This window comes from Lissotriton vulgaris, chromosome 9, assembly GCF_964263255.1.
Source record: "Lissotriton vulgaris chromosome 9, aLisVul1.2, whole genome shotgun sequence".
Lineage (NCBI taxonomy): Eukaryota > Metazoa > Chordata > Amphibia > Caudata > Salamandridae > Lissotriton > Lissotriton vulgaris.
The window spans coordinates 328,633,350-328,654,812 of record NC_141697.1 but is presented as its reverse complement, the minus strand read 5'-3'; the positions used below and the strand labels follow the sequence as shown (position 1 = coordinate 328,654,812).

At 46.6% G+C, this 21,463-nt stretch overlaps 1 protein-coding gene across 5 annotated transcripts in view; it reads left to right on the top strand.

Annotated features, from left to right (window-relative positions):
• Window positions 1-9,972: 9,972 nt before the first annotated feature.
• FOXN3 (forkhead box N3) overlaps window positions 9,973-21,463 on the top strand; it is a 654,420-nt gene continuing 642,929 nt past the window's right edge. For 3 of the 5 annotated variants that reach the window (XM_086937638.1, XM_086937634.1, XM_086937635.1), the window contains exon 1: window positions 10,012-10,158. The gene's annotated coding sequence lies outside the window, so the exon portion shown is untranslated. Of the gene's footprint in view, window positions 10,159-21,463 lie in introns of all 5 variants that reach the window. The other 2 variants (XM_086937629.1, XM_086937636.1) reach the window with 2 other exon arrangements.

Sequence of the window (21,463 nt, the reverse complement as noted above, 5' to 3'; positions counted from 1 at the left end):
CCCTCCCTCCCTGTTTGGCTTCTTGTTCTTGGGGGTACAGGATGTGGATAGGGGGGTCTTAGGTTATATGCCACAGGATGTGGGAGTGGCCTGGACGGATGGGATGGACTAAGAGTTTTGCTTGGAAGTTCTGAGGGGAGGAGCTATGCTCATGTGGTTTGGACTGTGATGGGGAGGTCTGACGAGGAGGTAATGCCGTCCGGCATAGCAAGAGCTCCTCTTCCTCTGCTGGAACTATGCAAGGGGCATAGGTGGAAGGCCGGCCACTGAGCAGATGCTGACTATGATGACTTTAGTTTCTGGTTTGGTAGTATCCGACAGAGCCAGCATGCTGCTGCTCTGTAAGCTGGCTGCTTTTTGGTGTATGAGATAGCAGCTGTCTTACAAGGTCAGCCAATAGAGGCCTGTTGTCACTCCATCATTTTAAGATATAATAGATATTGCGGGTGCTTCCTTCTTTAAAAAGACCTCTGCCTCTGGAATTCACCACCCATGTACCAAAGACTCAGGTGTCAATCTGCTGCTCGTTCTTGCTCTCGATCCACAAGCAAGTCAGTTTCACAATGGGTCCTGATGCACCCCAAGTTCCCCGGGTCATAGGGGACATTGCAGCAAATCAAGGCCTTTAGGAAGGCCATGTTGAGCATGTTTGGCACTCTTCCAGTTCCCCCGGGCACGCCTTCGGACCCCAAGGTTCCGCAGGAGCCTCTATTCAGGTAACTGTTCTCCGTTCTGTCTGTTCCTCTCAAACCCATCTTTGGTTCTGCACCAACTCCGGTGTCCATTTCAACTCTGGGCCACAATCTGCGCTAGCCCCTCCAACGTCAATGCCGGCCCGATATCACTGGTGCCATAAGTGGATATGTTACCGATACCGGTGTATGACTCCGAGCTGAACTCACATCGGCCTTGACAGAGGTTTTATGGTGATTCCTATGCAATTCACACGGTCCCCATACTGTCAGATTTAGACTAATACTGCCTCTAAGATGGAGCTGCTATCACTGGCTCCTTCGGCTTTTTGCTCTGACTCAGATCGAAGCCAACCCCGTCTTGGAAATGGCAATGGATATGATGGAGATTAGATGTGCAGCTGCGATCTTGGACCTACAACTCCTCTATCAGGATGTTTAAAACAAATGTAGTTACAGACATTTTTCAGCCCGGTCAGGCCACATCTGAGCCCTTACTACCATTTAATGAGCCCCTAACTGACACTTTAATGGTCACATGGTCCATGGCTTGTTCTTGCCCACCGTTGAACAATCGGGTAGCCAGACACCACAAACTGGCATCAGATGATCCTCATTTTTTGGATCAGCATCCTACTGTGGAGAGTCTGGTGATTCAGGCTTCCACCAGCTAGGTGAACTCAATTCTTTCCCCACAACTCCACTGGAGGCCCCCATTCTTTGGAGCTATTTTGAATACTTTGCAATAATTCTGGACATTCCCTGCACTATTATGAGTCCAGGACATTCAGGGTATGATCTCGGTGTTTCAGCCTCGGTCCTGCATCTGAGTGAGTGTGGCTCCAAAGCTTCTTGGCCTCTTGGTCTCCTGCATTCTGCTCATCAACTATGCCTGATGGCATATGCGGGTTCTACAGTGGAATCTGAAGTCTCAGTGGAACTAGCAGCAAAGCAATCTGTTTCATCTCATTCAGGTTTCAGAAGAGACTGCAAAAGATCAGAAGTGGTAACTGCGTGACTGCAATTGGACTAACTGACCCCTCTCCCTTCCCCACCCAGAGCAGACTGCATTGACAGATGTGTAGCTGCTGGGTTGTAGAGGTCATCTGGGAGAGGTGCAGATCAGAAGTCTCTGGTCTTCTTCAGAAACATACTCCACATCAACTAGTTGAAGTTACGGACCATTCGCCTGGCAATTACGGCCTACCTACCATCCTTTAAAGGGAGGCTTCCACAGGTCCTTTTGGACAACACCACTGTTGTGTGGTACTGCAACAAACAAGGCAGTGTGGGGTCCTGAGTTTTGTACCAAGATGCCTTTCGCTTCTGGAATTGGCTGAGACGTCAAGGCATTCCCCAGGTCATTAACCACCTAGCTGGATTATTGAATGCCAGGGTGGACATGGGTAACGGACAGTGCCTGGTGGATGATGAATGGTGGTAGCACCTCGAGGTGGTGCAGGGCATCATCTGACGATTAGGAGAACCCTGTTTTGATATTTTCGCCACAGTTGAGAATGCAGTGTTCAAACTTCTGTGTGGTGGCATTTTCAGGAACAGGAGACTCATTCGGGCTAGAGTGGAGGTAGGGACTCCTGTACACCTTTCTGACTCTCCTGCCCCTGTTTCTGAAAAAGATGTAGAACAACTGGGCTCAAGTCATCCTATTGGCTACAGAGAGTGTGGTATCCAAAAGTTCTGGGCATGAGCATCTTTCTCCGATCAAGCTTTGCTTCAGGAGGATCTTCTGTTGCACCAGCAGGCCAGAGTGCCACACCCAGGCCTGCACAATCTACACTTCCATCCTTGGAGATTCAGTGGCGGAAGTTTATTTTGTTCCATCTTTCTCATAAGGGTGGGGATGTTATTATTGTTACACAAGACAACCATTACTGAGTTTATTTATGCCAACCTTTAGGACAGATTTGTGGCCTGGTGTGGTGTCTTTAACACAGACCAGTTACAGGCCAAACGGTTGACTGGCTTATTGTTTGTTTTCTCTTTGGCCCAGGAAGGAATTGCAGTGAGCACCATTAAGAGGTATTGGTTGAACCTTTCAGCCTTTTCCCTTTTTCTGCAATTGCCCTTTCTTAAATCACTTGTTGTGATGAGGTTTCTAAAAGGTTCAACACATATGTTTCACACTAAACCCTTAGTAATGCCACAGGGGTATCTCTATTTCATTACAAGACCGGAGGCTACCATTATGCATAACCTTTTATTGCCACTCCTGACAGCAGCCCCTTTAAAGAAACTTCACCAAAACAATCCGGAACAGGAATTTATGTTTCCCCCAAACCCTTTGTAATGCCACAGGGGTATCTCAATTTACCCCTGATGTTCCTTAGGTCTACTCCCTTCAAGCCAATGCACAACTGTTCCTCGCGTCTTCTGACTGAATATTTTTATCCTCGTTGCGATGACTTCAGCTCAACACATTAGTGAGCTTCAGGACCCCTCGGTGCAGCACCCCTACACCACTATTTTCCTAGACAAACTAGTGTTGAGGACTAAGGCGGCCTTTTTGCTGAAAGTCGTTAGTCCTTTTCATGTTGAGCAATTCACCACTCTCCCAACATTCTTCGCTCTGCTTCACCCCTCAAAGGAGGATAAAAGTCTATATTGGCTGGACCCGAAGAGAGCCCTATGCTTTTACATTGATCACATCAAAGACCATCCAGTGGGCAATCAGATTTTCCTCTGGTTTTCTGTAGCAAAGAAAAGCAAGGCGGTGCAGAAAATGACTTTGTCAAGGAAGTTAGTCTTCTTCATTAAGGTCTGCTACTCATTGGCCAAGAACCAACCTCCAGAAGGACTGAGAGCTCCTTCCACCACAGTCAAGGCTGCTACCACTGCATTAGCTCGCAACATTTGTCAGGCTGCGATGTAGGTGTCTGTACTATTCTATTAACAACCAGGTCTGACGGGAAGGACATTTTGCCCATTCATTCCTGCAGGACTTTTTAGGTTGAGCCCCTTTCACAGACCCTACACTTCGGGGAAAGGGGAAATGCACATGACTCTGTATCATATTTCAATTTAGTCTGAGGAGCTTTTTTGGACAAAATCAAGAATGATTTGCATTACAATGACAGCGCTTAAAATTAGCTTAAAGCCAATGGACAAGCCTAGAAACAAATAAAACGTTCCTCGGTACATTTCCTGTTGAAAAAGTACTTGCGTAAACATTCCTATCAATCACTTTTTTGTTATTTCAGTGCGACTTACTTGGTGACAATTGCATGTCCGGACGCATGAGATCACTGTGCCTAGAGACTTGAGACGCAGCTCACTCTGCCACGGGAATTGTCCATGGTTATTTTTGTTGCCTTGTAGGTGGCTAGAGGCCAGAAATCATAGCCAGCGTTATCCTTGGGCAGAACCAAGACTGATTTGCATATGGTTAGATCTTTAGTGGAAAGGCGCAGACATTTTATATAATAAATATAAAAGAGGATTGGAATACTCCACGTATCGCACTGTCCACCATTCTCTGCGTAACATCCAACACGCTTTAAGGTTCCTCCAGAGCTCCATGTCTCACCAAACATGGTTAACTTCTACATGTCTGTACTGCCTCCAAAAAATCGAGAGCACCTGACTGGGGTTCCACATCTGCACCAAGGATACCCCATCTCAATTTTTACGAGTGATTTGGTTGTCAGTTGGAAGTCGCTGCCTGCCTTACATGCACTCAGAACTTGGTGCTAGGTACCTTGCAATGTATGTATTAAGGTTATCTGTAGTGTATTTATAGCGCATGCAGCAGAGCACTGTACGTGAAACAGGAGAACAACAATAATGGAATCTACTCAATCAATACTTAGTAGAGGGTAGAATTAGTCTTTTCTTAAGATAATTTTGAATAGATGTTTTTTCAAGTTTTTCTGGACGGAAAGTAGGTTTGGATTGAGACTGAGTCCCTTAGGTAAGCAGTTCTAGAGTCATGGTGTTCGAGATGAGGAGGCCCGGGTCAGCGTTTTAGATGTTTTTCGCTTTGGAATTTTAGTAGGCGAGATTTACTTCTGGTTTTGCTTTTTCCTTCTGTAATGTCTAAACGTTGATGGGACAGAAATAGACACATGGGTGCAGTACACCCCATCCCTTAATCCGTTGATAGCTTGACTGGCTACTCTACTTATGCCCATGGGCTCCCAAGGCCTTGCTGCACCTGGGGCCGGATAGACATGACTGGAGTTGGGTTATGAGAGAACAAGCTTCTGCAATGAAATGTGTGAAACGGATATTCACTCTGGAGCAGCCTGTCCAAGTGGAAACAGTTCATGCTGCCTTCTCAATCTGCACTACCAAGGAGCATTCACAGCACAGGGGGCTTCAAATTCCATATGCAGAAGAAGTGGCGCACCTGAAGAAGAAAATGCAGCGCAAAATGTGGACTGTGCACATCCTGGGTAATAGCACCACCTGTCCCATCCCTGCTGTGCGAGTTGCTATGAAGATTTTACCCTGCTTCTTCTCATCAGCCACACTAGTCAGTTTTGCCATGGGCAAGCGAAATGCCACCCTTGAATAAAAAAAATTAGCAGTAGATAGAAAACCATAAGCTATGGTATGCTAAGGCGACAAGCTTCTGCTCGCTACCCTTGCCTCCATCACGTAACATGGGCCCACCAACACAAACCACAGTCATAAGGTTACCAGATGACCCCCATGTCACACAGGACACATTGTTTCATTCTTGGGATTTTATTTAACAAAACGTTGTTTTGATATGTGTTAAATCATTGCATTAGCTTGAATGAACCAGGACTGCAACCTTTAGAATGGAATTTACTTGGCTGGAAAAAGAAAACCCAGAAATGAGCTTTAGTGATACATGGTAAGCTGGTTACCTTACCCAGTACCGTACCCACCAAGACCGTTGCTTACTGATACATGGTCATCTGGTTACTTTACCCAGTATCCATACCCACCAAGACTGCTCCAAGACTGGCATTCTGATACATGGTCTTATAGTTACCTTACCCAGTACTATATCGACTAAGACTGTGGCTTACTGCTACATGGTCATCTGGTTACCTTACCCAGTACCATACCCACCAAAACGGTGGCACACTGCTACATGTCATCTGGTTACCTTACCCAGTACCATACCCACCAAGACTGCTCCAAGACTGTGCCTTCTGCTACATGGTCTTCTAGTTACCTTACCCAGTACCATACCCACCAAGACTGTGGAATACTGATACATAGTCTTCTGGTTATCTTACCCAGTACCATGCCCACCAGGGCTGCTCCAAGACTGTGCCTTCTAATACATGGTCTTCTAGTTACCCTACCCAGTACCATACCCACCAAGACTGTGGAATACTGATACATAGTCATCTGGTTACCTTAGAAAGTACCATACCCACCAAGACTGCTCCAAGACTGGCATTCTGATACATGGTCTTATAGTTACCTTACCCAGTACTATATCGACTAAGACTGTGGCTTACTGCTACATGGTCATCTGGTTACCTTACTCAGTACCATACCCACCAAAACTGTGGCACACTGCTACATGTCATCTGGTTACCTTACCCAGTACCATACCCACCAAGACTGCTCCAAGACTGTGCCTTCTGCTACATGGTCTTCGAGTTACCTTACCCAGTACCATACCCACCAAGACTGTGGAATACTGATACATAGTCTTCTGGTTACCTTACCCAGTACCATGCCCACCAGGACTGCTCCAAGACTGTGCCTTCTGCTACATGGTCTTCTAGTTACCTTACCAAGTACCATACCCACCAAGACTGTGGCATACTGAGTCATGGTCATCCGGTTACCTTACCCAGTACCATACCCACCAAGACTACTCCAAGACTGTACCTTCTGCTAGATGGTCTTCTAGTTACCTTACCCAGTACCATACCCACCAAGACTGTGGAATACTGATACATAGTCTTCTGGTTACCTTACCCAGTACCATGCCCACCAGGACTGCTCCAAGACTGTGCCTTCTGCTACATGGTCTTCTAGTTACCTTACCAAGTACCATACCCACCAAGACTGTGGCATACTGAGTCATGGTCATCCGGTTACCTTACCCAGTACCATACCCACCAAGACTACTCCAAGACTGTACCTTCTGCTAGATGGTCTTCTAGTTACCTTACCCAGTACCATACCCACCAAGACTTTGGAATTCTGATACATAGTCATCTGGTTACCTTACCCAGTAGCATACCCACCAAGAATGTGGAATACTGATACATGGTCATCTGGTTACCTTGCCCAGGACCATACCCACCAAGACTGCTCCAAGACTGTGGCATTCTGATACATGGTCTTATAGTTAACTTACCCAGTACTATACCCACCAAGACTGCTCCAAGGCTGTGGCATTCTGATACATGGTCTTATAGTTACCTTGCCCAGTACTATAACGACCAAAACTGTGGCATACTGATACATGGTCTTCTCGTAACCTTACCCAGTAGTATACCAACCAAGACTGTGGCTTACTGCTACATGGTCATCTGGTTACCTTACCCAGTACCCATACCCACCAAGAGTGCTCCAAGATTGTGCCATGCATTGTTCGCAGTTCTCTGGTTAACATCCTAGATGTCATGTGGCATCCTTGAACCGTGCCCCTTCGCTATTCAGCAAAGGGGGTGGTGATGAACAGAGTGTCTGAATTAAGCAGACCACTCTTACCCAGTCCAAAGATCAGGGCTTGATCCATCACCGTTTTTTAGCTCACTGCACCATCCCAGCTCAGAACTTGGCTATCTGCAAATTAGTCTGATCCTGGCCCGCCCAGTGCATCATGGGAACAGGGCAGACAAAACTACCAAGCCAATTCTTATACTGGGAAGGAAACAAGCTACCGGGGACCGGTTTCTGGCATTTCAGCCGTCTTCGGCCCGGCTTGCTTGAATCCTGATGGTGCAATGGTGTGGCAGGGTATACTAAGACATGAGTCCCTTTCTCACTGCACCATCAGGATTCAAGCAAGCCGGTCCGAAGAAGGCTGAAATGCCAGAAACCGGTCCCCGGTAGCCTGTCTCCTTTCTGGTGAAGAATTGGCTTGGTAGTTTAGTCTGCCCTGTTCCCATGATGCACTGGGCCAGGGACAGACTGATTTGCATATAGCCAGGTTCTGAGCTGGGATGGTGCAGTGAGATAAATAACGGTGATGGATCAAGCCCTGATCTTTGGACTGGGTAAGAGTGGTCTGCTTAATTCAGACACTCTGTTCATCACCACCCCCTTTTCTGAATCGTTTTTGGCCACTATAGATGTGGCAGGGTATACTCAGACATGAGTCCCTTTCTCACTGCACCATCAGGATTCAAGCAAGCCGGGCCGAAGAAGGCTGAAATGCCAGAAACCGGTCCCCGGTAGCTTGTCTCCTTTCTGGTGAAGGATTGGCTTGGTAGTTTAGTCTGCCCTGTTCCCATGATGCACTGGGCCAGGGACAGACTGATTTGCATACAGCCAGGTTCTGAGCTGGGATGGTGCAGTGAGATAAATAACGGTGATGGATCAAGCCCTGATATTTGGACTGGGTAAGAGTGGTCTGCTTAATTCAGACACTCTGTTCATCACCACCCCCTTTTCTGAATCGCCTTCGCTATTCAGCAGCCTAGCAGGCTGCCAGCTAGGGTTACCAAACGTCCGTAAATTTCACTGACGGTCCGTAATTTGGACCATATGTCCGTTGTCCGTGAGGATACTTTTTACGGACGCCTTTTGTCTGTAATTTTGGGCCCTGCAGGGAGCAGAGCTGTTCCACTGCGAGAGGCCTCAACTCCCTGATGGGGCCGCCTCGCACTCATTCTTGGAGTACAAGAGCCTCCCCACCCCGCCCATTGACAGTCTGTATGCCAGGCCCGAACTGGCCATAGCGGGCACCCGGGCACAGGGCAATCCCCCGGTGCGCCGCACGGGTGGAGGGCGGTTTTGGGCCCCTGGGGTCCGTTTTTATTATAGGGCCGTTTTTGCAGCATAGCATAGCTGCAAAATCGTCCCGTTTTTGCAGCATAGCTGCAAAATCGTCCCTGTACCAAAATCGGCTGAAAACCGACCCCGGCAAAGAGCTCGACGGCACCTCCAACCCCCCCACCCCCGAGTGGGGAGGAGGGCCGGCCGAGCACTTTGGCAGGGCCGGTTGTGGTTCCCAGTCCTGTCCTGCTGAATATGGCTGATTGCCACATACAGAATGACAATGGGCCAGTTTGGGCTCCTACAGCATGTGCTGCCCTCCTCCTACCAGGGTCTTGGGCAGGGAATTCTACCTGTTCTGGGTTAGGTCTAACATCATATAGTTATTTCCCTGCAAGCCTGGAAAACGTCGGCTGCTCTCAGAACAACTGAATGGTAAGAGACAGGAGGAAGGCATTTGGCTTTAGCACCTGGAAAGTGGCAGGTACAAGTGCTTCACAGGGGAAGGCTAACCTTTTTCTTTAAGAAACTTCCTCTGATGTGTCTGTAAAACTTACCTTTTGTCCTGAAGTTCTGTCCTGAATTTTGACCTTCTGTCCTGAATTTTTGTCTTGAATTTTGACCTTCTGTCCTGAATGTTTACACTTAGCGTCCTGAATTTGCACACATGCCAGTTGGTCACCCTAGTGCCAGCCACTGCGTCCCATGCAAGCGAGGAAAACTGTCCTCGAACACTTGCAGATGATACCATGGCTCGCCGTGAGTGGGACTTCTTTCGCACCCCTGAGCACCAGTGCCAATCTTTGATTTAAATGGAACTTTAGAAGTGCAGGTACTCACTATTTAGAGTACCTCTCTGCTCCTGAAAAGTGTCAGTACTCTCCCATGAAATGTACTGCAGCAGTGTGGAGAAGTGCAGGTACTCTCTTTCTAATTAAAGGAAGCACTGGTGCCACTGAAACAACTGGCGCTTGAAACCATAAAACAAATAAAATGTTCTCTGCAGCAGTTCATCGGCTCGCTGAGTTACCGCATTGTTAACCGCATAATCAAAACAATTAATGGCCAAGAGAGCAGAAACACCGGTGGAATGGAAGCTGGCCGAGGGTAGCGGTGTTACGCGTAGCAAGGGTGTACATTGCCCTAATCCAAGCAAGAAAAGTACCCGCCCCATCTCACTGTCTCCTAGTTTCATAGTAAGAAGACAACACCAGCAGCTGATTGGGGTATATTGGGCCCCTGACACCCGTGGCCCTAGGTGTCATTGCGCCTGCTGCACTATTGCTAGCTACGCCCCCGAGCGTGGGAAAGTTTCAGACCCCCCAAGGGCTGGCTGGGTAGGAAGTCGCCGGCGTTAGGACCCCGCGGAGTCCGGCCCGCCAGGGTTGCACTGTGTTGACAGCAGGCAGGCTCGCGCACCGAGTATGGAGTCCCAGTTATGGCTGCGCAGTGTCTGCAGGGATCGCTCCACATACTAATCGCCAGAATGTGAGGATTAACCGGGGGCGTCGAACATCGGAGGGTGACCCATGCAGCCGGAAGCCCCCGGGCAGCCAAGGATTAAAGGGTAACGAGCGATTCTCATTTCCTGTCTCTTAATCTTTGCTTCGGATTTAGCAGCGTCATAAAATGCCTGTAAGTGCTGGTGGAGTCCCACGGCGAGAATGCACTTGAGGTTGTAATTCTTAACATACCTCAGAGGGACGATCGCCTACAGCTGAGATGTGTGTTGCCTGAAGAACTGCCTCGGGCTTTTAACCTTCCTATGTTTATTAAAATCACCCTTCCGACGTTGATAAAAACATTGGCTTAACTACAGTTACTCCATGTCACTCAAGACGTCTTTTCGATTCGGAGGCTCTATATGTGACATTGTTACCAGTGGTATTGTTACTTTGCATGGTAGCGCAGTATGAAGGTGACAGTTTACTTTTCAGCACACAGTGAGTTTACTGCAGCTGTTTACATAACGCTGATCTTTCTGACGGGTTTTACAGCACTGGGTTGCCTTGAGCGCTGCGAAGGTCTTCGGGTGGCATGTTGGCACTACATGAAATACCTATCACAAGTACGTTTCTCGGAACATACATATTGACAGGACTGCATAACGCAATACCCTGGCAGATGATGTGTTGACAACAGCACTGGTGTCTCTAAAAACGTGACACTGTTAACGCATTCCCATGGTCCCCTCCGAATATAAAGTGCCAGCGTGCATGTATGTACTATATGTTACTCTAGCCACGACAGATCCCCGGCTTGCTTTCCCCATATTGAGTCTGCTTTTCAGTTGATTTGTTGGAGAACATATAAAATATGTCATAACTGCGGGTTAGGGACCAATCTGCTGAATTTAGACATCAGGACCACGAGGTTGAAAAATCACCAAAAATGAAGTCAGTACATGGTTTTGCCTGAAATTGTAAATGTATGTCCTTTCAAAAACAGCAGTGTGCATTCTACTGTGACAATTACACGCTCATCCCTGTTGCATGCTGGAGTGTGCAGGCTGATCTCACGACACACACACCATGCTATTCTGTGCACACAGCTCATATTTGGCGCGCTTCTGTTGCGATATACGTTCACTAAGTAGCTATCCGCGGCTCCTTCTTGGAGCTAGGTCCATAATGCATCAAAATACCTGAAATGGGCTCCTCTTGGGAACACAAACGTTTCAATTACGCCCGTGCGGGTAACACTGTTACAGATTATTCCACCTCTTGAGCATGGAAGTAACCTTTGTTTTTATTGTGAAAGAATGTAGAGATTGTCTGGTTTTACTTTAAAGGCCGCAGATAAATTCGCATATTCGGTTGAACGTTGGTATGTAACCCGCAGGATGCCCTTTTAACCGGCGCCTTTGTAGAATTCCGTGCTTACTTTGGTATGCCTCCATTGAAAGAATCTTTTATTTCCACTCATCGCCTCAAATTTGCCTTCTGTTTTTATGATCGCTTATGCTGATCTGTGCAGAATTTGTGGTCACAGACATATTCGTGTGTAAGATCTATTAAGTAGGTGGTTGAGTTGGGGGGAGAGGGTGTCAATTAGAAATAGAGAGCATAAGCGAGAGACCTGTTGGTAACATTTTCGAACCCCGTCGGCAGGGTTGCGAACAAATAGCATAAAATAACTCAGCGGGTAAGGGTTAATGCTCCTGCAGCCGGGAAGTGCACGGCACGCACGCCCCTGTCCTGCTTGGGGTACTCTTCACTCTGATCTCATGGAACACCCTTTTGGACATTGCGGTATGGATAGTACTAGTGCCTTTAAGAGAGCTGCCATTAGTTGTTTACCATGCAAAGTAGATACACACTATATAAAGCAAGATCTATTCACAGTTAGTCTTTTTTTAAATTGCAATAATGTGTTTTTCATACTGCTTAGCGCATTTTCTAATGTGTACTATTTTTTTAAATTAACATTTTAAGGCATTGGGTCATTTTTTTGCTCTTCGGATCATTACAATATAGCAGGGGATTTCCATGTTTCATGTCTTCCCCACCCCTGTCTTCTGGGCTTACTGCCTCGAAGAGGTTCATATTTCCATTTCTGTTGGAAGTAGCCTGGAGACCATATCTGTTAATTGTACGGAAGGTTTGTGCGTTGATGGTCAGGGCTCAGCCTGGCATACCCAGCCTTTCGTCCTTCCGAGGTCGATAAAGATATTGCTGTCCATTTGACTTTTTTTTATATACATTTACATCACGTTCTCTTCGACAAATGTACACTAACATAAGCGTCAGTAAAACATATATATATATAACATAAGGAATCGTCGGCGGTGTTGTGGCGATGCGGTCGCACTACTGCACGCAGGCACACTGTGACTGGACCAGGAGCTTTCTACTGCTCCGCCCTACTAAAAGGGGGGCAGTCCAATTTTCCGGGATGAAATATGCAACCGCGCTTCCGATTGGCTGTGTTGCTTAGATTCAGGAAGCTGGCCATAGCTCATAACTGACAAGCGGAGCCATTGTTGCCATGGGAACTGGGAAGGCAGCCCCCGCACGATGACTAGGAGCATGTCGGGTTTTGCAAAGCTTTCCCACAGCATCTGTTGAAACACAAGAGTCTGCCTGTCAAACCAAGGTCACCGTGAAGCGAAAACTTGGGCCCTAGTCTACATTTCCACAACCTTTTCCTGGTGCCCCGTTATATCCGATCTGTGAGTCCACCGCTATATTAAGACCTCGAGCTAGCAGTCAGAAAATATCCCAATAAGTGTGTCGCAACCATCGAATGACTTTAACACTATATTTCGGTTACATTTACGACTTGAAGTTTTGGTTTTCGTTGAGTCCTCGCGACATGGAGCCGCAAGTTAACCGGTTAAGTTAACTTTATTGGTAGCTTTTCTAATAACTGCCGTTCTTACTCATTTGGGTTCCCTTCATTTGATCGACCTTTAGAATGTTCCCCAGATGCCATACTCGATCCCAAAAGTTTCCACAGCAGTGCTCTTGTGAGCTACACATGTGTCATACCTGTACCTCCTCAGCCCCTTCCTTTCCACGGCTTCAAACGCAGATGAGAAGCTCGGCTCCCACTTTTCTCAGTCTTTTGAAGACTCCCAAAGCAAAATCTAGTGTGCAAGGGGCGACGTCCCCTCCTAAAACTACAGGCCTCAAACAATGCTGTAACTGCAGAAAACAGATGTTGGTCGTGGACCCACATGAGGTGTGTCTTTGGTGTTTGGGCTTGGATCATGACTTCAAGTTGTGCCATCAGTGCGCCTTCAAGAGCCTGAAAGTGATCCAGGACCGCAAAGCAAAGCTGCATGTTGTGGAGCACAGGAAGACGTCTTAGGCCTTGTATAATTCCCACTCTGACGCCAAGTCAAGAATGTGGTGGACCCGCTCCCAAGGCCACTCACGCGAGAAGTCTTCTTCACGCTATAGTCCTCCAGTATGTTGAAGTCCAAGCGAAAATATAAGAAAGCAATGCAGAACTGAACCCCATCCTGCCACTTTCCATCAAAAGAAAAGTTGCATGAGGGTGCCATTCACTCTTGCTCAAGATCTCCGATTGAGGAGCCAATCCCACAGTTGATCTGAGGCGCCTCAAGTTTCCCGGGCATTAGCAATGTCATAGTCGAGGCCTTTACGGAGGCCATGATGCGTTTCTTTGGCATTCTTACAGCTCCCTCTGGTGCACCTTCTGGCCCCCAAGGATCCGCAGGGGGGCTCAGTTGGATTACTGCCGGCGGATACATCCTCAACACTGTGTGATCCTCTTAGACCCATGGTGGGTCCAGAAATATCTCTGGTGCAGACTTCCATACATGCTCTGAGACCCACATTGGTCCCGCATTCATTGATGCAAGTGCCAACGGTAGAGGAGAATCCCGTACCTACTCAGATGTACAACCTTGACAGAGTTTGTGTTTCAAATCGGCTACAGCGCACCCGGTACACGTACAACCTGAGTCTGATCCTAGGCTTTCTTTACTGCAGAGGCCCGCTCAGAAGCTCCTCTGATGAGACCATGCCACCATCTAGAGGTTATGAGGGTGGAGATGATTTACCCCCCCTGCCCACCTCTCCCCACCATTATGATAATGACAGTCTTTACGTGGACTTACAGGAAGCCAACAGACTAGCATTGAGGTCAGTCACTGCTATTTGTTTATTATTCTGTTATACGGAACACTGTCAGTGAGGTCTTGCCTGCAATCCTGGAAGAACTTAGGGCCTCCGTGGCTGAGACTATTCAAGATGGTCAAGATGTGGCCAAATACATGATGCTGTGGTGGGCTTAATACTACAGATTTTCTGGGGCGAGTGGTTTGCACCAGTGTGGTGTTCAGTTACAAAGCATGGATGCGATCCACAGATTTCTATGAAGACATAGAACCTTCCCTTATGGTTATGCAAAAGATGATTCTGTCTTAGAATGCTTTTAGAAAAGTAGGGCCACAGCATGCATGCTGGGTCATTCGACCCCACCAAACGGTTTCCTTACCAGTTCAAAAAGTTCAACCAGGGGTTTGGCGTACAGGCAATTCCAGACTACTCAACCCCTCTGTAGTCACCCTAGTCCCTTCGAGCCCGGGTATGTGCATCTGGCATACAGTGCTCAGGTCACCGCAGATATCAGTCCTCCCAGTCCTCCTCCTATGTGGCAAAAGCCTCCAAGACACTTTAGCTTGCCATTGGTGACGGATGTACCATGTTACAACGCATACCGTTACAACTACCTACCATTACAACGCGACCATTACAACGCATACCATTACAACGCATAGCGCTTTGGGGTGCTGGATAGTGGTAAGTATAATTTACTATTCTAACTCCAGTCCCCGTGGACCCTAGGGAAGGTGTTGGATAGTAAATTATACTTATTCCCTATCCTATAGCGCCCCCCCAGCGCAATGCGTTGTAATGGTATGCGTTGTAAAAGTCGCGTTGTAATGGTAGTGCGGAGTAACGAATGCGTTGTAACAGGTGCATACCATTGGTGACACACATTCACCCTGTGGGATGCAGGTTCAAGCACTTTATCCCAGGGTGGTTGCTGCCTCTCCTACCCAAGGTTCTGAAGACGATAAAAGAGTGAGTGGGCGCAAGTATTCCTAGTAGGTTTTGGATTGGCTCAGGAGAATGTTGTACCTGAAACTTCTGGGCGTGAGCGTCTGTACTCGATCAAATCACCACACCGGAAGGATTTTCTGTCACAACCGCAGAGCAGGGAAGGGTTCTGTACCTGAACATGTGCAATCTACAACTCCATGCATGGAGAATGAGCAGTGGTTGTTGACTGCATTCAGTCTATCTCCTGATGTTGGGGATGTTATCCTTACTCTCAGGCAGCCTTCCATAAAGTCAATTTACGCTGGGCACTGGGACAAATTTGTGGCCTGGTGTGGCGTCTCCAAGACAGACCCCCTTACAAGCCAACTATCAGATGTTTTATTGTTTGTTTTGTCTTTGGCCCTGAAAGGCTTTACAATAGGCACTATAAAAAAAATCTTTCACGGGCGGCTCCTCCATAATGGCAGAGGAGTATCGCCCCTCTGCCCAGAGCCAGCAGATGATAAATACAATATTAATAACACTAATTTATTATCATTTAATTTATAGCTGGGCTATGAGCTATAGGGCATGGATGGCCGGGCATGGCAGGGAGGAGTAGTGTGCACTTATAAGTGCTCATGTCAATTTGGCCGGCTGTCTTAAGCTGGCCAAACAGACATGCACACTTGTATTTTTCCAACACAGCTGTATTGTAATTTCGGGTTGGAGCAACAGCCCAGACTCCCTGTGCCTGAGCAATCGTCTTTTACAGCCCGATCAGGCCAATCCCCACGCTGCTCTCATGCTTGAGAGCAGAGCAGAGAGTGGATGGGAAGTCTGTGATGCTGCCCAGGGACTGCTGGGAGCAGCAGAGAAGCAGTGAGAGGCGAGGCAGTCGTCATCATGGGGTAAGTTTTTATTTATTAATACCCTGCGCGTACCACCCTCCCTGTGCTCCCCAACGCTCCCTTGTGCTTCCTCCACCCACCTACCCCCACTTTTAAATGATATGGACCTCCACTGCTTCTCTCTGTCGATGCACCCAGGATCTGGAACAACATCTTTGTATCCACCAGAACTACCCCAACCCTATTCCCATTTAGTCAAAACTGTTTGACTGTAGCTCTAACCTTGTACAGCAATTTTCTCCCTTTTATCTAGGTTTGCACTATACAAATACCACATACAATGTATGGTGCCTATTTTCCCTCATCGAGTAAACCTGAAAAATGCAATAGGAAGGAAATAGTAAAACAGAACTCAATGTGTTACCAGAGCACGATCTTTAAAAAAAGGCATCCAAACAGAAATTATGCAATCTATTATCTGGAAAAAAATCTTTAGGAAAGGCCAGAAAAATAAGATTCTAAGAATCCCATGAAGAACTTATAATAATTTGCCTTTTCCATTTGATTTAGTACAAGAAAGATTATATTTTAAATGGAATAATTTTTTATGTTTGTCTTGTCCCTTGAGCCACCAGGAGATCACCTCAAAGGGCTGGGGGAAGAAGAGAGAAAAGAGAGGGACCCGGGGAGAGCAGAGAAGGAGGAGAATTGTAGATGTTGTGATCTTTCCCAAGAGGTTGGTGTCTCACCTGACGGAGCAAGGGTGCACTGAGACTACCTTTCACCGGATTATGGGACAGAATTTGGGACCTGGTGATGCACTTTACATTTTACATACTGTGTGCAAGACCACCCAGAGCCAGACAGCATCAAGCCCTTCAGATATATGGAGTGCTAACACGGTAAAACCTGGCCTGAAGCTATTTCGCTCTTCCAGCATGCAATTGAGAAATGGCTCTCTGAGAATGGGTTATGTATTATACACTCAAAGAAGTCATGATCACTCCCTGCTAAAAACCTTTGTTTGACTCAGAGACAAGTACAAATTTGTTGGGTGAGTCTTGTGTTGCTAGGTTTCTTGAAACTGTGGTGGCTGCACCACTCTCATCCTGCTCGGAAGGACTGGTTTCATTGGTGGCCTCCGAGCCAAGTTCTGTCTCAAGAGAGGAACTAAAACTGCTTTCATGAACATCAGAACAAAAACAAATCCTGTTTACAGCCACCACGAGCTGAATTATTGAAGGGCTAACAGCAAGGGTTTCACATGTATGATCCCCAGATCTGCTTCAGTCCTCGATGGTCATTTGGTGTTCGGATGGAAACTGTTGCTGGCCTGTATGCATCCATTGCAGGGGGCAGCAAACATGGCTTGTCTAAACATGGCAAAGACTGATATACAGCTGGTGGGCCTTTTAGACTAGTTGTCTTTACTGCTTGGGTGAGTGCCCCCGACCCCTACTGCTCTGCCCCCATTGGAATCAACTCCACTTCCCAACAATGGGTTTGTTATCTTGGAGCCATCTTTGATGCTGATCTGATGTTCACACCTTAGGTAAACACATTGTTAGAGTGCTATCTAACATCTGTCGGGTAAGAAGTGAATTACAGGAGAAAACACTTTTCTTTTTCTCAGAAGGTTATACAGCCACAGCAGAAAGTCTGGGAAATACGTAGTCATCATAGCTTTTAAACTCAGCAAGGTGGGCTCAACCTCCCACAGCTACTGTGCTGTGGTGTCCCGCACGGCTCATCTTTGTCACCCTTCCTCTTCAACATCTTGTCCTTCTCATCACACCATTCACTCACCTTCTTCATCTTGTGTGAATCCCTCCAAATTGTTTTTGGTCCTGTCAGCAACATCTCTTCCAGGAAGCTTTTCCCTAGAGTGCGGAAGTCATGCAAGTTGGATACAAGCTAGCTGTCTAAAATAGAAGATGGAAAATACAAAAAGCACTAAAGCCAACCACGCCTTTAAACCTATAAAACTCTTCATTTTGGCTAAAAATCTTGGTCCTTCCTCTGTCCTGCAATCACAGCCCTAGTTTCCTCCTTGATGCCGATCTCTTTTCAGGACTGCAGGCCCACCAGGTAGCCCACTTCACTTTCTTTTGCATACTTGCGTATCTTGCCCTGTCCTTCCATCTCTGGTACACTCACTGTGGTCAATGCCTTCATCTCCACCAGGCTTGACTATGTTAAACTACATCTTAGTCTTCCACTACTCCTAATTAACAGACAGAAAATTCAGATCACTGTGGTACACCTCCTAATACGACTCAGGAAGAAATGACGCCCCATCACCCCAGCTCTGGGCTCCCTGCACTTCACCCAATCAAGTCCTTTTGTATAGATTCAGTATTAATGTTGTAAATTGTGTGTGTGATTATATGCAAAATTGATATCCGTGCACACCTTTGTGAAATGCAGCATTTGTTCTGTAAATTTGCATCATAATAGTTTATATTTGCACCATTTCCCTCTTTTAGTTTGGTATTCCATTAATACATTTCTCGTTCCACCCCAGCCTCTAAGTGGTGAAGCCCATGTGATGCGTTGTAACTTTGTGCCTGAGTATTTTAACATTAGAGATGACCTCATCAAATACCGAGCACAAGCGGTCATGATTAACTGGGCAGACAAAGAGGCAGAGTGAAACACAGCACTTTCTTTTAGTGGTCAGGCCTGCAGTCATGGAGGTTGAGCTTTTTAAAATGATTGCATTATGGAACCAAACTAAAGGCCTCCTTTGTTGTTTGCAGGGAGCTGAAAAGCCGTCAATTTAAAGAGGAAATTCCTAAATATAGAGTAGAATCCACTCACTGAATTTCCTCCACCATAGGGTTAAGTGTTGACGGCATTCATTCTGTGGATACTACATAGAATTTAGAGTTTCTTCCAGAAACTGGAGGATTTTCTGTTCCCTCCAAACTAGGCGATTAGTCCTCGAGTAATGTTTTTCAGTGAGGTGCTCCATAGTCTTTAGATTGTAATGCTTTCTCTCAAGATGTCACCATTGAACAATAAATTGCATTTATTGACCCTCAATATTGATATTATTTGCTGATAAAAGGAATAACCTGCTTTTATATTAATGAGGCTAATGGGATAATGTAATGGCATGCTTTATCGATCACAGAGTCGTCTACTACAGGCAGAATAAGTAATCGACAGAGAACAAAACAATACTATGTATCTGGGAATTCCTGCTTCGCTGAAATCTGTCTCCCCCTCTGATCCACACAGCCACATTCCATTCGTCTTTCAAGCTCTATGTCCTGTTTTTTGGTGGAACAGAAAAGTTGAAGTGTCTTTTGAGAGCAACTATTTATGGAAATATAGCTTTTAAATTGGTTAGTAGCTATAGTTTAATTTCTTTTGTTTGACAATATTTATTTCAAAGTTTAGGTCTTCTTTCCCGGGCAGTATTCTAGGACTAAGTACATTACTCTCCTTACTCCTGTCCTAGAACATTAGGGTCAATTTGCCTATCTCCGTTCTACAATACTGCTCTTCGCCAGACCATAACCTAAGGTGTTATATAATAAGTAGGGGATGCAGATCTCCCTAAAAATGGTTGCACATCATATCCTTACTACAGGCTCGTTTTGATGTTAAAATGTGCCAACAGTAAGAAAATCTCATCACTTGCAATATCTCTCTACAAGCACATTATGACATCATGGTGCTTGCTTGTTTGCAACTGCTGTTTTAAGGGCTCCCCTTCTTCTGTATCCGTGATCTCGATTGCTGTACAATTTTCTACGTCCTCTGTGTGAGTGAGTGGACTCCGTATACGGACAAGCTTCCATAGCCTCTGCCAATGTCTGGATCTGGGAGCAGGTAGACATAGCCTTTGGCTGCCTAGTCCCACTCTGAATGCCCCCTCAATGTTGGGGCTCTGTTGCACATAGCAGGCCTACCTATGTGTGATTTCCTATGACAGGAGAGTTTGCCTGAGGGCCGTGAGGCAGAAGCCATATAAGGCCTGATAGACTAAAACGTAAAACAGGGGTAAGGGCCCAATTAGTATATGGACTAGCGTACCCCAACTGTAAATGTAAATTGAAGTCACCTCAGAGTTCCATGCCCTTGTAAAGACACTCTGACTTAGCTTCATGCCTCTGTAGGGCCATGGACCATCTCAGTGACTTGTAATACATTGGATTGTACAGATGGGGTGCATTAACCCATATATCACTTTAAGTTATTGATGTTTGATGGTTTCAGTAGTTTCACAAAAAAAACCTCCCATGTATTCACTATGCTGCTACTTTGCTCTAGGTGTTAGGGTTGGCAGGACGTGGTGTGGTATTTTCAGTAGCGGCTGGTGTTGTCTAAGGGTGACTCTAACGGGGTGAAGGGGTCGACTGAAGTTAAATGACAGAATTAAAAAAAATAACTTACCTACAGCGTCTGCTCCTCTCCTCTCCTCTGCGGGCACAGGCTCCCAGACTCCTCTGCGGCCAATCCTGACTCTGCTCAGGATTGGCTACCTTGAGCGCTCTAAATGTGCAGTCCCTGTGAGACTAGGAGCCTGTGCCTCCTGTCTCCAACCCGGCAAAGCAGCTCGGGCTGGAGACTGCTTCAGTGCGCATGACTGTTTGACCAGCCTGAGACCTCCGGCCAAACTGTCATGTCCACGGATCACAGTGCACTTACCACTCCTCCTGCAGCTTCTCATCCCCATAGCCCCATCTCCAACGATTTGTCAGGAAAGGAAAAATAAAACGATAAACGTGTTTATTATAGTTTTATTTGTCCTTTCCTGCCCTTTAGAGTCAGCTGGCAAGGGGGCGTCGCTCCTCCGCCACAGCGAGGAGCCGCCACAGGCTGGACAGCTTTAGTATCTTTCGTCCAGGGATGTGTATCATTTTACAGTATTTTGCAATCTGCAAGAGATTAAAGGGTTACAAGGCACCGAGGAGATGAAGGGAATTAATGGGATATATGGCGAGGGAGCATATGGTGAGAAAGTTCTAAGATCTCCTTCTCGCTGTACACTCAGCCATTCCAGCTGAGCCCCCGCAGCCTTGTGTGGATGGGGTGTCCTCACTGGCAATGTAAACGAATGACCTCACTCCTCTCTATGCCATGTGCTGTTCACCCTCTGTGCTTATTTGCAATGCTGTCGGCATCTCCTCGTTCCACCCTGCAACAATCTTTCAACAGCAGCCCCCAGGTTTGAATGCAAATTGTGGATTAAACAAAAAGACCGACCAGGAAAAACGCAGAAAAAGGGTCACTTTTGGCAATCCACTTCGCTTCAGGGGGAACACACTTCGCTTCAGGGAGTACACGTAAATCACTTAAGGGGCATGGCAAGTCTGAAAGTTTATTTCACCAATAATTTTAAAGCACTGATGCTTAAGGTTAAGCTCTTTATCACAACTTGCCCTTGCAGTCAAATAATCATCCGAAACTTTAGAACACTGGACTCAAAAATCTCACGATAAGTCTGAATTCTTCCCGGATGTCGCCTGGAACCCCGACCTTTATAACTTACCAC